This window comes from Mustela putorius, unplaced genomic scaffold (genome assembly GCF_011764305.1).
Source record: "Mustela putorius furo isolate JIRA1106 unplaced genomic scaffold, ASM1176430v1.1 tig00003859_pilon_pilon_pilon, whole genome shotgun sequence".
Lineage (NCBI taxonomy): Eukaryota > Metazoa > Chordata > Mammalia > Carnivora > Mustelidae > Mustela > Mustela putorius.
Genome location: NW_025422011.1, coordinates 2589232 through 2603464, shown reverse-complemented (window position 1 = coordinate 2603464; position 14233 = coordinate 2589232). Strand labels below are relative to the sequence as shown.

The 14233-nt window shown below is 54.3% G+C and overlaps 1 protein-coding gene across 5 annotated transcripts in view; it reads left to right on the top strand.

Moving 5' to 3' along the window:
* The first annotated feature begins 4373 nt into the window (after positions 1-4373).
* TSPAN18 (tetraspanin 18) overlaps positions 4374-14233 on the top strand; it is a 177614-nt gene continuing 167754 nt past the window's right edge. For 2 of the 5 annotated variants that reach the window (XM_045065992.1, XM_045065989.1), the window contains exon 1: positions 4938-5247. The gene's annotated coding sequence lies outside the window, so the exon portion shown is untranslated. Of the gene's footprint in view, positions 4455-4937; positions 5248-5272; positions 5344-6002; positions 6193-14233 lie in introns of those variants that run through there. The other 3 variants (XM_004763185.3, XM_045065990.1, XM_045065991.1) reach the window with 3 other exon arrangements.

The window sequence follows — 14233 nt, the reverse complement described above, 5'->3', positions numbered from 1 at the left end:
GAGTTCCAAACCTGTCATCTCAGCAGTTCTACAGGGATGATAAAGGTGATTTAAAAAAGAGAAAGAAGTTACATTTGTTAGATGCTTTCTGTTTATCAAAGTCCCTTTGCAGATGTCCTTTCCTTTGATGTTTACAACTGTCTTGTCGGGCATCCGCCTTGAGAAGAGGAAGAAGAGGGAGGCTCAGAGGAGCACCAGGCCACTTGGCCAATGCCAACAGCTAGCAAGTTCAGTGCCAAGCTGGCCCCAAATCTTCTGACCTCCTCCTGCCCACTGCTCTCTCCTGCTCTCACGGAAGTGAGAAGAGAAATGTTTGAACTTACAATCTAGCTTTTCCAAGGCAGCCTGCATATTAAATATTCAATTATTTATTTAAATAATTTAAATATTTATTAAATATAATAAATATTTATTAAATATAAACCTGCATTTGCTGGTTGAACTCTGATTTCTGTTATAGAACAGAATCTCTAGCTACCCGTACCTAATGGAGTTGTTGGAAGTCTTAACCGAGCCTGTGTTCTAAAGTCCTCATCACAGTGCCTGGCATGGTACAAGCTCCTTATGTTAAAGATTAAGAGTCTAAAGCACAGAGAGGCAAAGTGTCTTGCCCGAAGCCACACAGCTAACTAAATAAAGGAACCAGGCTTTGGACTTGGGTTTATCTGTCCTCACAACCCAAGCTTCTACCTTAGAAAGCCCTCCCTGATGGCAGTGATTAATATTATATTGTTACTAGCAGTTTATTAAAATAATGAATTTACCTCTTTTCCTACAGAGCCTGGGGGAAGAGGGGAGCATCCCCCCTCTCTTCTAGCTCCCAGTCAGCAGCATTCCTGACTCTCTTCTAGCTCCCAGTCAGCAGCATTCCTGAAGGTGAAGGAGGACCCTGGCAGGCAAGCCCTTGGCCCCAGGGCTGAGGACACTCGGAGAGGCTGGCCATGAACTGAGGGCAGCCGGGTGGAGGGACACCAAGAGGGAAAGCAGGAGAGTCCCTGCAGCTGGTCGAGGCCCTAGAGGATCCGGACCATACTCTTCAAACCCCCAAAGGATGTTCCTAGGATTTTCAAATTTATTCTATGAAAATCAACACAAAGATAAACAGATTCAATCACACGCAGTTGTACATTTAATGAACTGTCATTTTGGGGGAAATGATTGCAAATTACACATAAAAAGAAACAATTTGGGAAAAAAAAACAGGGAGGCAATGATTAAATATTTAATATGCAGGCTGCCTTGGAAAAGCTAGATTGTAAGGTCAAGACGCCTGCTGGGGAAAGGACTCGGCCCTTCTAGCATCCTCCATTCGTCCATTCACACAGAAGTCTGCCCTTTGTTGAGCACTTATTATGTGCCAGGGGTGGGGCTGAGAGCTTCTTCTGAGAAACTCAGCCCCCCAATGCTAGAGGTGTGGTTCCAACTCCCATTTAAAGCTGCTTCAACTGAGGCTCAGAGAGTTTAAGCAGGTGGCCCAAGGTGGCACAGTTAGGAAGTGGCCTCCAACGACCCTCTGAGCGCCGACTGTAGAAAGTCCTAGAGACCCAGACATGAACAAAGACAGGGCCCCTGTCCTTGAGAAGCTCACAGTCTAATGAGTCCTAAATTAATAAAGGTTAGCAGCAAGAAGAGGTCATGACTTCTACTGACTCCAACATTCTTTGTAAGTGAAAGCAACTTTCTCATGGAAGACACCATCATACAAAAAAGATGAAAAGGGAACCGCTTGGGGTAAAAGCTGGGAGGGGTCTCCCCGTCTGGCCCCCAGTCCTTGGGCACCTGGGGATGGGACTGCCGGCCCATCTTGAGATACACTGAGAGCACCCAAAAGTGTCACTTTACAGAGGGGAACATGGCAGCCTAGGACAGGAAGGGAATTGTCGAGATGGCCAGGACTGGAACCTGGGCCTGTGGACTCCTTTTTTTGGGCCGTTTGGTCTGCATTAGGGTTCCCAAGATGCTGGCATGCAAATGCTCACTTCCAGTGTCCTTTGTCCAGTGACACAGGCTGCCCAACACTGGCCGTGCTCCGGAGAGTTTGGGGCTTTCGGGCCATTTCATCGATTTTTCCCAATTGTGGGAGAAAAATGAAGTCTGTGAGCCCCTGTGGGTAGAGGTGAATATTTTCGAAAGAACAATTTCTACTAGTACCCCAAACACGGGGGCGAGTCAAAAGGGCCTGAGTTCGATGCCCAGCTCTCCAGCCATGACTAAGATCTAGTCTGTGGTGGTTTTCAGTTTCCCCATCTGTCAAATGAAGTGGTTGGATTACAATGGATTCTCTACAAGGCTCTTTCCAGGATGGGCATATGGGGAATCTGGAACGTTCTGGGCTGGGCCACCTCTGGATTTGGGATGACCTAGACTCCAGTCCCTCAACAGTGGCCCTAACATGTCATTCCCTCCCTCCCGAGGAGTGCTGACCCTCGTCCATGCCCCACTCAACCTTCTCTCCCTTTCCAAGCCTCCCCCTTTCCCCCCCTCCTCAATTTCCTGATAAGCCATGACCCAGAGCCTTTCTTGCTTTTCTTGAAGAATAGCAAACGGGATCCCAGAGACCATGTGTCAAGCCTCTGGATGTAGGGTGGAGACACTGAGGCCAGAGAAGGGAAGGACTATCCCAGGGGTCACCCTGTGGGTCACCAGGATCACCTCCTCCTACCCAGGGCTATGCTCTTAGGGTCCTTCTGCCAACAAGTACTTTTTTTTCCTATGCACTTAGATTGCATTTCCTGGGGCATCAGAAGTCTTCAAGGAGATTGAAGGAGTTCACCCATGCTGGCCTGTGAGGACCTGGAGGTGGGGACTTCCCCTTCTGCTCCCTTTCAACCCTTTTGATCACAGCCTGGAATCTCAGTTTGTTGCTAAAGTGTCTTTAACACCTTTCTAGCCCTTGTTAATCTCCCTTTACAAGAGCGTGGGGCCTTGGGCTCAGTACCGTCCTTGGGCGGCTGTATTTTGCTGGAGATTTTTTATTGTGGTTAAATATACATTGTTAGAATTTAATAACACTGTTTTATTTTCATTGTATTTATTTTTATGGGACCTTCTATTTATAGTAATGTGATGCTGGTTTTCCATTTATGGGAATGATATAACATTTCTTTGTAAAAACAAGCACATTTAAGTAAAAACAAAAAAACAAAACAAGAGTTGATTTAAAGAAAGCTATTAAGCAAACAGCCTTATCTGGTGCACAGATTCTCATGGAAGCAGGAGAATGGCTGAGGTCTGGGAAACTCTGACTTGGACCTGGACCTATGCTCCCAGCTGGGCGGCTGAGTGGTCCAACTGGCCTGTGCTGCCTTGCCCTGCCGGTGCTCCCCTCCCCTCTTCCGGCTTCTGCCAATCCCCCAGACCCTCCGAAACTCCATCCACTGCTCCTGCTGTCTCTGGCCTCCACCTCCCAGGCCCCAGTACCCTCACTAGGGGCTGAGCCTTTTCCCTCTTTAAATTTATGTGGCGCCTCGCGTCCAAGGAGGCCCACACAGACAGCCTCTTCCAACAGCATTCCATAAACGCAGAGCCTGTGGGGTTTCTCAGAGTAAAGGGTCAGCCTCCCCCAACCCTGTTTTGGCAGCGGAAGGGGTGAACATGGAGGCTGAATCCCTTTAGGGTTTTTCTTGTCCCTGTTTTACAGAAATTGCACTATCAGAGATTTTCTTCCCTGGGGTTAAGCACTGCTCAATTGGGGTCCATCTGAAAATTCAGGCAGACCAGGTTTATCTCCCCCCAGTCACACCTCTCTTCTCCGTCAGCCCTTTCTCAACATACCCCAGGTGAATGGTTTGAAAGGATCAGATACCCTCAAAGTCCTCAGATGGGTATATCCTTTTCTGGGAATGTGGGCAAGGACAGGCAGAGATTTCCAGCCCCTGGGGCCTGACATTACCAATCCTCATACCCAAGACTGGAATAGGGTCAAAGCCTATCAGTCACTCACCCTTTAGTGTGAATCAGTTGACCAAGGGGTGCCCTGCAGAGCTCCTGTGTGTGTGACTATCCAGGGCCATCAGACACTCCACGACGGGAAAGCTTGGGGGGGGGGACTCAAAAGACAGCCCCCCAGGGAAGAGGGGTGGGCATCCAGAGCCCCATTCATCTGGGGGTAGCCAAGCACTTTCACTTGGGCTCCCCCTTCCATCTGCCTGCTGGCTCAGTTGGTCTGCGGCAGGAGGGGTAGGGAGCTTCTCCACGGAGGAGGTTCAGAGGTTAAGTGTCTCAGTGAAGTCATGTGTCAGGGGCTGGGGAGGGGATGTGTGACTGAGGCCGAGGAACAAAGATGAAAAGATAAGTCCCGAGATTGGAGACACAGCGCCGGCCTCCAGCAATCAAGTCATTTGCATCTGGTCTGGGGTCAGCCCCGCCCCCTCAGCACCCCCGCCAGCGGCCTCTGTTATCCGCAGCCTGCGGAAGCAGCCCTTGGCAGGGTGAATCCCTCCGGCTTTCAACAGGTACTCCCGGGGCAGCAGGAAGCCCAGGAGAAGCAGCGAGGTCCAGATGGACGGTCATCCCCTCCAACCCTGCAGTCGGTTATGGGGGGGGGGGGCGCTGCGTGAAAGTTTCCCCGGAATGAATACTCCGGGTCTAGCACGCCACTCTCCCACATCCCCAGCGTTATCTCCCGAATTCGGACGAAGCGAGGGCCCGGGAGCAGAGCCGGAAGGCGGGCAGGGGCTGAAGGACCGAGCAGGACAGAGGGTGGGCCCCGGGGCCCCGAAACATGGCCCGGAGGCCGCACCGCAGGAGGATACCGAGGCAGGGAGGAGGAGAGGGGCAGCCCGCCGGAGGAAACGTGTCTTCTCGGCGGCCGCCACGGCAGCGGTGGCGGCGGCGACTGGAGACGGGAGACTGGCGGGGAGGAGGTTTGGGGAGGGGAGGGAGCGCGGGGGAGAGGGAGGGACGGAGCGGTGGCTGGGAGGTGGGGCCGGCGGGCGGGCGGGCGGGCGGCTGCAGCTGCCGCCGGCGTCTCGGGGGCTCCAGGCTGCGGGGCGGACGCAGCGCCGAGCGATCCACAGCGGAGCCGCGCGAGGCCGCCAGAGCCCCGGCCCCGAGTCCCGAGCCCCGAGCCCCGAGCCAGCGCTGCCGCCGCCTCGCGCCACCGGGTCCCCGGATACGCCGCCGCCGCCACCGCCAGGAAGGCAGCCGGCGCCGAACAAGTTGCGAGCGCGCCTCTCCGCCTGGGGAAAGTTTCCCCCGCGGCCGTCGGCGGGAGTTGGCGCGGGGTCCGGCTGCTGCTGCTGGAAGGTAGGGGGCTCCGCACCTCCGCGCCCTGCGTGCGCCCCGCTGCTGCACCCCCGGGGATTTGGAGACCCCAGGGGCGCTCCCCCCGGCGACTGTTGGGTACGGTCGGGGATGGGGATAGAATGGGGGAGGGATCCCAGAACGGTCCCGGGGAAGCCCAGAAACCAAGTTCTACTTAAACTGGCCTGGGGAGGGGGCAGGGGAGACGTGCTTGCCCCATCCCCGCCCCAGATCCCTGCCCCGAATCCGCGGGCTAGAGGCTTCCCCCCGGGACAGGTGCGGTCCCAGTCGGCGCTGGGCGCTCTGGGTGGGTGATTGAGGATGGCAGGGGGTAGCAGGTGTGGTTAACAAGGTTGGGGGCTCAGCGGGGTCTGTGCCCCGAGGGCGGGGGTGCGGGCCACGCCACTCCGTAGGAGGTCCGATAAGACGAGGGATTAGGATCGAGGATCCTGCCGGGAAGATTGTTGGGCCCAGCCAGGGCACCGAAGGCGATCCGCCTTTGGGGTGCCAGCAGCGGGGCGGGGCGGGAGGGGCAGGGGCGCCACGCTTTCCTCCCCGGTCCCCCTTATCCCGTACGGGTGTGCGCGGTTTGGGGAAGCGAAGCGGCGACTCTGTGGGTGCTCGGTGAGGTCCGAGCCTCTCTGGCACGTCCGGATTTACGGGGTATATATAATAGGAGTCCTCTGGGAGGGTTGCTTTGGCTCGCGTGGGCTCGCGCCAGCTTTGGATCCCCGCTAGATTGAGGTGAGCTGGCCCCCGCCAGGGGGAGCCCTTCCCCGGCCCTTTCACCCACAGGAAGGCGAGTCCTGGTTCCTGCGAGACAAATGCACGGAAACCCAGGACTTAGAATCACAGACCCTCCAACAGGCGCGGAGGGCCCGCGCGGGGGAACCGGCCGCCCCCGTGGGACGGCGCGGGAGAAGTCCGAGCGTGGAGTTGGGGTACACGGTGTGTGGGAAAGCTTGGTCGTCAGGGGGTGGTTTTTCTAGGGGAGCAGGCGAGGTGTATGGTTGATTAAAATACTCACCCCAGGAAAAAGAACAAGAGAAACTTGACACTAACAGCGAACTGGTGTAGAGAAACGGGATGAGAGGATCAATTTGTTGAGGTTTTTTTGGGGTCTACAGCCCAAACTGCTGAATGCGCCCTTCTTGTAAAAGTTGTACCTTTGTTTCCTGCATGTGGCCAGATGGATGGGCTGGATGACTGTCTTGTGGGCACTTCAGATCTGTCCTGGGTGGGCACAAGTAAGCTGGCAGGCACGGGACCGGGTCCTGAAGGGCCCTGGGAGATTTCAGCGGTCCAGGCTGAAGTGGGTTACTCAGCCTGCGACAGGGTCGCTCTGCTCCTGGGTCTGGGTCTACAGTCCACTTTAATCCGGCCATTTCACAGCTGTTGGTAAGACACCTGCGATACGTCCCTTTTTCTGACCTCAGCCCCCCACCTGCGTGCTTGGAGTCTGTGTATCTGTGCGGAGCCCTTGGGGGAAGCAGGATTGCCATTGGCATCTCTAAAGAGTATCAGCTTTGTCCGGTGTGGGCCTGCTGGACATTGAACGTGGACTGAAGGGACTCTTGCCTCCTCTCTTTAATTCCCCCCCTCCTCCCTGCACCCCAAGAGAGGACACATGAGCAAAGAACGGGCGGTGGCCTCATAGTGGCTGTGGGAAGTTTTCTTGAGTCTCTTGGCCAGCAGTGTGTGCTCACTGGACAGCCCTTCCCCCGCCCGCATCCCCAGAGTCCCCTGCAGAGGTCATGGAAATGGGGGGGGGGTCCCCGAAAGAGAGTTAGTTGAGGTTCTGGCTTTCTGTAGAGCCCACCACATGTTTTTGCTGGATGTTACCAAAATGCTGTAGGGCAGAGGTGCCAGAAAGATCGGCATGATTTTTATTTTGAACAGAAGGGGTGGGAGGAGGAGACAGGGGAAGGGTGGGGAGGCCCAATGGATGTCTCCGGGTATGTCTTCAAGACATCATGGGGCCTGAAAACAAAAGGAGTTTGGGGTTGTGTTTTATTTCTCGTGGTTCTTGTTCCTCTGTTGGAAGAAAGCCTCCTGACACAGCCTGGACCCTGGGACAGTGTGATCATGGGGCCCCTGAGGGCCGTGAGCTCCTTCTTTCTGTGGCCCACTCATGACCCACCGCACCTGCCCTGAGGAGAAGAGGGACTTGAGACTTCGCAGGTGTTTGCATTTGGGTAGCTTATCACGTGTGGACCCGGTATAAACTCCAAGATCTCTGATTCAGCAAAATTTCAAGCCTTGGAAATTCAGTCTCCTTATCTTCCCGTCCCTAAATCCATTACAACGCTGGCCCTTGGGACAGCTTTATCCCAACCCGAGGCTGAAATGGCAGTCTACTGGGGCACTTTCTAGAAGCAGAAGTTTGTCTGGAATTGGAGTTAGGATACTTTGGGTCATCTAGGGAGTAGCCCCTCCTTCTTTAAAAAATTCCACGTCAGCCTGGAAAGAGCTACTGAGTTCCTGGATGAGGTTTTAGTGGTGTGAGGGACGGCTGGAACACGGGGTTTGGGGGGGGTGTTGAGACCGGTGGGAAAGGGGTGTGGAGGCAAGGAGTTATGGCAGGGATTTGTGGGAGGTGCCAAGGAGGGGAGGAAACAGCAAGGTTTGGGGGGGCTTGGTGGGGGCTGCTTTGAAATGGACCTTTACTGGATCCCAGGGGGGCTCTGGAACAGTCACTTTCAGCCTTGAACCTGCTTCCCCAGTCTTTAACCTGAAGGCGTTGGCCTGGGAGATCTTGGTGGACTTGCTGCTGAAAGGCAGGAAGGTATAACTTCTTGAGGCAGTAAGCAGCTTTTGCTCTGCCTTGAGTCCAGCGGAAGGCACCTCTCCTGCTGTTTTGCCCCATCCCGCCCCAGCCCTGCACAACATCAGACTGCTGTTTTGGACGGAGAAGTTAATGTCAATAACCGGTGCCTGCTGGGAACCCTAAGTCTGTCTGCAGGCTCACAAGGGTGCCTGTCTCTGGATGCTTGTCTAACCCTCACTCCCTTTTCCTAAGGAGAGCCCGTGTTGGTGGCTGGGCGCCCCTTTGAGGGACCCCTCTTTCCAGAGGGCTGGAAAAATCAGGAACATTTGTTCGTGCTCAGCTGGTACGCGGCAAAGGGAGGGGGCCTTGGAACCAAGCACTTTGGTCCCCCCGGAGCAGATGATCGGTCGATCGAATATTTCTGCAACCTGATGCAATGGAGCAAAGCTGCCAGCTTGGGCTCCTCCTGCTATGCGGGCTGGCACTTTGGACCGGAATCAGCGCTTGGATCCCGGGGCAGGAGCGTGGGTGGGGGGGGGGCGGGGGATGGGTGTGTCTGCCGTAAGGAAACTCTTTTTGAAAAGAGACAGTGAGAGATGATGAGCCCCAGTGTCTGCAGCTGGCGAAGTAGGTCTTTCATGTCCGCGCTGATTATCTTATGGTTCCACCCTTGTCCGTTGTCTTCTCCCAAGACCGCTGCTTTAATTAATAAATCAGACAACTCTGAGATGAGCAGAAGCATGTTCACTGGTTCTGCGCATGTGCGTCTGGACCGAGAGGCAACAGGGTTTGGTGGGGGGAAGGTCCCCAAACTCTGAGAGAAGACACTTGTGTTTGAGCCCTGATTCTCTTGCAGGTGGAGCTGTGTGACCTCAAGGGAGTCACTGGCCCTCTCTGAGCCTGTTTTGCTCTTTCTTCAGCGACAGCGTTTGGATGGTGGTTAGGCTGCCTGGGTTTGAATGTGTGTGAGGGCCAGGAAAAGTCAGCTTTGAGAATGGACCTGAGTTAAAACCTTGTGAATATTCGCCTGATAGCCCCATCCTCGTGGCAGGGAGCCCAGTGTGACGTCACCGAAAATATCCTGGTTTCTGGCACTTGAGGGATGATATTCCCTCCGCTAGTGTTTGCCCATTCTCTCCCTTCCATCCTTTGTTTCCTACCCTGAACCACAGTATGAAGACCGTATGTGCGGATAATGAGTTTAAGCTGATAAACAACTCCCAGATTCACCCAAATAAAAGGCCGTCTTGCTAGAAGACGCTTGCAACTTTAAAACAAATAATCTGGCTTCTCTGCTCTGTTGCGTTATGTCTGGCCGGCCCTGCTCACCCCCTTTGTCCCCTGCCCCTTGGTCTGCTGCAGACACAAAGGCTAGACCAGGGGTGTGTTCTGGGCTTTACGGGCTGCCTTGCCTGGGGCAGCCTCCTCCTGCTGCCCCCTTGCCTCAACCCCCTGGCAAGGTTGGTGCTCGGAGCTATGGTGGGGGTGATCTTCGTGGTGGCTCACGTTGTGGGCATGCTGACCATCAACCAGCAGCTAGACCAGACTCCATCCCATCTGCACCCCGCAAGGCTGGTTTAGATCTTGTCCCCATTTGGCAGATGTTAAAGTAAGGCTCTGAAAAAAATCAAGTGAGAAGTGGTAGTACCAGGATTTGAACCTAGGCCGATCTGTTGGCCCATCCAGGGCTCTAAACCCCTCTGTGATATTTCCTCCTTGCGTACAGCCGCAGACAGAACCTCCTGTGAGCCCCAAAGCCCCAGGAACGTGAGCTTTGAGATCCCATCAGGCCCTCCTCGCTGCTTCTGCTTGGCTTCTGGGCTCAGAGCCTTCTGTGGTTCCCTCTTTTCTCTGTCCATTTCTCAGCTTTCCGGGAAGTCAGTGACCTAACTGAGCAACAACGGGGTGTTCCTGGAATAGGATGCGTGTTGGAGTCACAGTGGTGAATTTGAACCCTGTTTCTGCCCCTGACTGGCTTTATGGCCTTGGTTTCCTTACCTGAGAAAAGCAGCAGAGCAACAGTCATAGCAATAAAACCATTCAGCTAAATCAGCCGCCGCCGCAGAGGACTCCAGCTCTCCGCGACTTAACATTGCAGGTGTAATTCCTGCCCGCGTGGCTTGTCTGGGGCAGGTCTCTGCTCCACACAGTTACTCAGGGACTCAGGAGGATGGTGATTCCACCATCTTGGTAGCAACACCTTCTGGAATATGTGGCATCGAAGTTACTGCCGAAGGGCAGAGAGAGGTGGGGGAGGCCCTTGGATGCCCAGCTGCCCCAGCCAGAAGGTGACCCTCATCATACCAGCTCCAGTGCTTGGGTCAGATCCGTCACGTGGTTCCCCAGCCAGCTGCAAGGGATGCTGGGAATGCCAGAACATGCGTGGAGATTTGCTGAGCGCTAACTCTTCAGTTATACTTTCCAATAGAGCACTTTAAGGATGAATTGAGATGATGCATTTAAAGCTTCCCGAGTAAACCTGGTATGTTGTCCACGCGTAAAACATGGACGCTTCTGTTTTCTAAGAATCCGTGGTATGCGTTGTTCTTTGTAGATTTCAGGCTGTGTACAGGGAGGGGATCACAGGGGAGATGGTAAAGTGCCCATAACACCCTGGAAGGGAGGTGGCACGCAGAGGCGCTAAGGGACTTGCAAGCTGGGCCTTGACCTTCATTCAGCCTAGTGCTCCCGTGGCCTCCTTTGGCTTACTGAAATTTACTGTCCTGCGAACTTCTGGGGTCTTCCAAACCCTACCTCCGATAGCTGCTCCTCCCATATGCTAACAGCGTCGGGGGAGACTGCAGGCACTATCTGGTTGCTGAGGGAGAAGGGTGGGGGGTGAGGTGAGGGAATCCTAGTTGTAGGTATTCACAGTCAAAGCCAAGGGCATTCGGTGCCCCCACACACTGCTTTGGGAGTTACTTTGCAGTTCTTAAGCTTTGGAGCCCCGCCCCCACACCCCCCCACTGGCCATCACCTACAGAGTTACCTGTGGTTCCTGTCCCCCCTGTGCAGCCCCGCCTCCGGTGGCCCTTTTGCTCCTTTGTGGGATTGTGCAGAGAATGAGAGGGACCCTCCAGCCCAGATTTTCTGCCGGCAGGAAGACAGTCAGACCCAGATTGGGATCCTGACCCATCAGTTAGTGCTCATTCATTCTCCTGGGACTCAGTTTTCTTGTCTGCAAAATGGGGAGTATATGGGAAGCCATAAGGCTAATCTGGCCCGGGTGCGTAGTTGGTATCAACATGTTTGTGTATCTCTTATCTGCCACCTGAGTAGGAAGGAAGGGATGCCTTGTAAAGGATCAGCACCCAGGAGAGGCTAGAAGCGGGCCCAGCACCTTGGCCTGTAACTTGCAGATGGGAGGTGATGCCCCCCCCCAACTGCCCGTGGTCTCAGCCTCTGCTCTCCTGTTGAACTAACATGCCTTTCATTGGCAATGGGAGAAGAACTTGAAGCTCTGGCCTTTGGATGTGGGCCCCATCTTTTGGAGTCTAAATACCCTGCGGGGGCGGGGTCTGGGGTACGGCTGGGCACCCCCTCCCACTTTGCTGCCTTCCTGGCTGGGCCAGATGACAGCACTCTCCCTGGCAGTGTTGCTCTCTCTGGACCTGCGCTTTGGTCTCCTGGGGGAGGGGCACCCCCCCCCCACCACCTGGTGCCTCACATTTCCAGGCCTCTGCCAGCAGAGCAGGCCCGGGCACTCCTCTACTGTGGGTTTGAGCCCATAGGGGAAGGATGTACTTTCCCAGCCCAACCATAAACACCTTCCAGAATAATGGGGATTAAGTGTCCCCCTCAAAGGAATAGCCAATGGGTTGGACACTGGCGTGGAAGTGTCTTTGGTTAGGGAGACAGTGGTTCCTCAAGATCGGATTTTGAGGGCACCACCACTCCCCGGGCATGGTGGACACTTGCACTTGGGGGCTGAGGAGAGTGGCCTTCTGCCGGAGCTGCCGCCAAGATGCTAAGGAGGCTAGCTGCCTCCTGCTTCTCAGAGAAGCACTGATGCGCATGCGGGCCACGGAAGCCTGGCAGTGGGCGTCGCGGGATCCCTCAAACACACCTCATTCACTCCTGCCACCAGACCTCACTTCGGCCGCCTCTGCCACATGAAACACTTGGAGTGGGGCCTTGGAGTAGCTCGAGGGCCCTAAGAGGTGGCTGGTTTCCTAGGGCTGCCGTGACAAGCGACCATGGTGGGACATGGAAGCCACAGACAATTCTCTGCTCCCAGTTCAGGAGGCTAAAAGCCCTGAGTTAGGGTATTCGCAGGGCTCTAGGAGATGGTCCCTCTTTGTTCCTCCTTAGTTCTGGTGACTGTTGGCAATCCTTGGTGTCCCTTGGCTAATGGACAGGACCTGGTGCCTGTTCCCATCATCCACGCTGTCTTCCCCTGAGTCTGTCTTTGCTCTCCCTATGGGGACACCAGTTCTACTGGATTAGGGCCTTAGGGCCTCATCCTAACTGATTACATCTGGAAAGACCCCATTTCTGAATAGGGATACATTCGCAGGTCCCGGGGGTTAGGACTTCCACATATCTTTTGGGGGTCCACCATCCAACCCGTAACAAGTGGGTACTAGGATTGCCCCATTTTACTCCCAGAAAGTCAAAGAATGGGCCCAAGTTCCTGCAGCTAAACCACTGGCAAGTGATCGGTAAATCGGTCTCGGTACATTTCAGTTTTCTGAGCAGTAAGGAGGGGATTTACAGCCACCTCCTGGTGCAGCGAGGCGCAGAGAGGAGGTAAATGTTTGCATTCAAGCACACTGGGTCCGCAGCGAAGCACCTGCCAGATGCTGCTGTCGGGACAGGAAGGGTGTCCTGTCTGGACTCAAGGAGCAGGGACTTATGTGAATTGTGACCAGTTACAAGTAGCATGTTTTCTAGAAATAACAATTTGAAATGACTGAATGGAAGGCGCCAGTGATGTTCTTCCAACCCAACTTTCTGGAGTCGTCTTCTTTTCCATGTTCTCCTACGTTAAGAATAGCCCGTTGAGGGCGCCTGGGTGGCTCAGTGGGTTAAAGCCTCTGTCTTTGGCTCAGGTCATGATCCCAGGGTCCTGGGATCGAGGCCCGCATCGGGTTCTCTGCTCAGCGGGGAGCCTGCTTCCCTTCCTCTCTCTCTGCCTGCCTCTCTGCCTCCTTGTGATCTCTGTCTGTCAAATAAATAAATCTTTAAAAAAAAAAAAAAAAAAAAAAGAATAGCCCATTGAGACAAATTGTCCCTGCTTTACTCTTTATCCCGGACTCTGTTTCGTGCCAGAAGTCACTGTGACTTTTGCAGGTTGGGCTTTTCTCCCCAGGGCCAACGTCTGGGTCTCTCTGCTTGAGGAGGGAGCTTAGGGGGCCTGAGCAGACAGCTCTGGGCTTCAGAGCCCACCCCAGGGGAGCCCCAGAGGGTTTAGGGGTTCAGCTGATGCCGTTGAGGGTTGAGATGAAGGCATGAGGAGGCAACACGTGATCAAAGGTTCAAAGGTTGGGAGTTCAGCTTCCGAGCATAAGGGCCTCAGTTCAAATTCTGATTCAGTCCCATACCACGGCCTTTGTTTGGCCTTTGACAATTACTGAACTTTTCTGTGCTACCATTTCACTTCCCAGAGTTTTACGAAGATAGGATTACAATGCACAAATACGTCTCTGAGGATTGAGTGGGACCTTTCAAGGATTCAGTGAATGCCAGAATTAGTCTAGGTATTTTATTGTCTGCTTCCATCAACGGAACAAAGGTGGGGAAACCCCACGGGGTGTAGCTTGGCACCTGGGGTTGAATCGATGCTCAATAGGTAGGTGCTGAATGAATGAGTGAATGGGTGAACTCCTCGTTCTAACATCTTCGCAATCACATCCCTCTTGCTGTGCACTGAGGCCTCTAGCCATAAGCCCCTTGTATGTGGGGCACCGAGATACCATGGAACAAACAAGTAGGGATCCCTGGGTGCTATGGAAAAGTCGGGAAAGGCACTTACATCCGGGAGTAAGAGCAGCATAGGTCTGCTCGTGGATTCAAGCGAAGGTTGAAGCTTGGAGAAGGGGAGATGGGAAGACACTGGGGAAGGGGAGCCTGGATGGTTGTGGTCACCCCGGAAGGCAGGCCGTTTGGAGGCCTGGTGGGAAGAGCCACATTGACGGTATCCAGTGTTCCCATGGCAAGCAGAGACACACCCCCACCCCGGACCAGTTTTTTTTTTTTTTTTTTTTTTTTTAAGTAAACTCT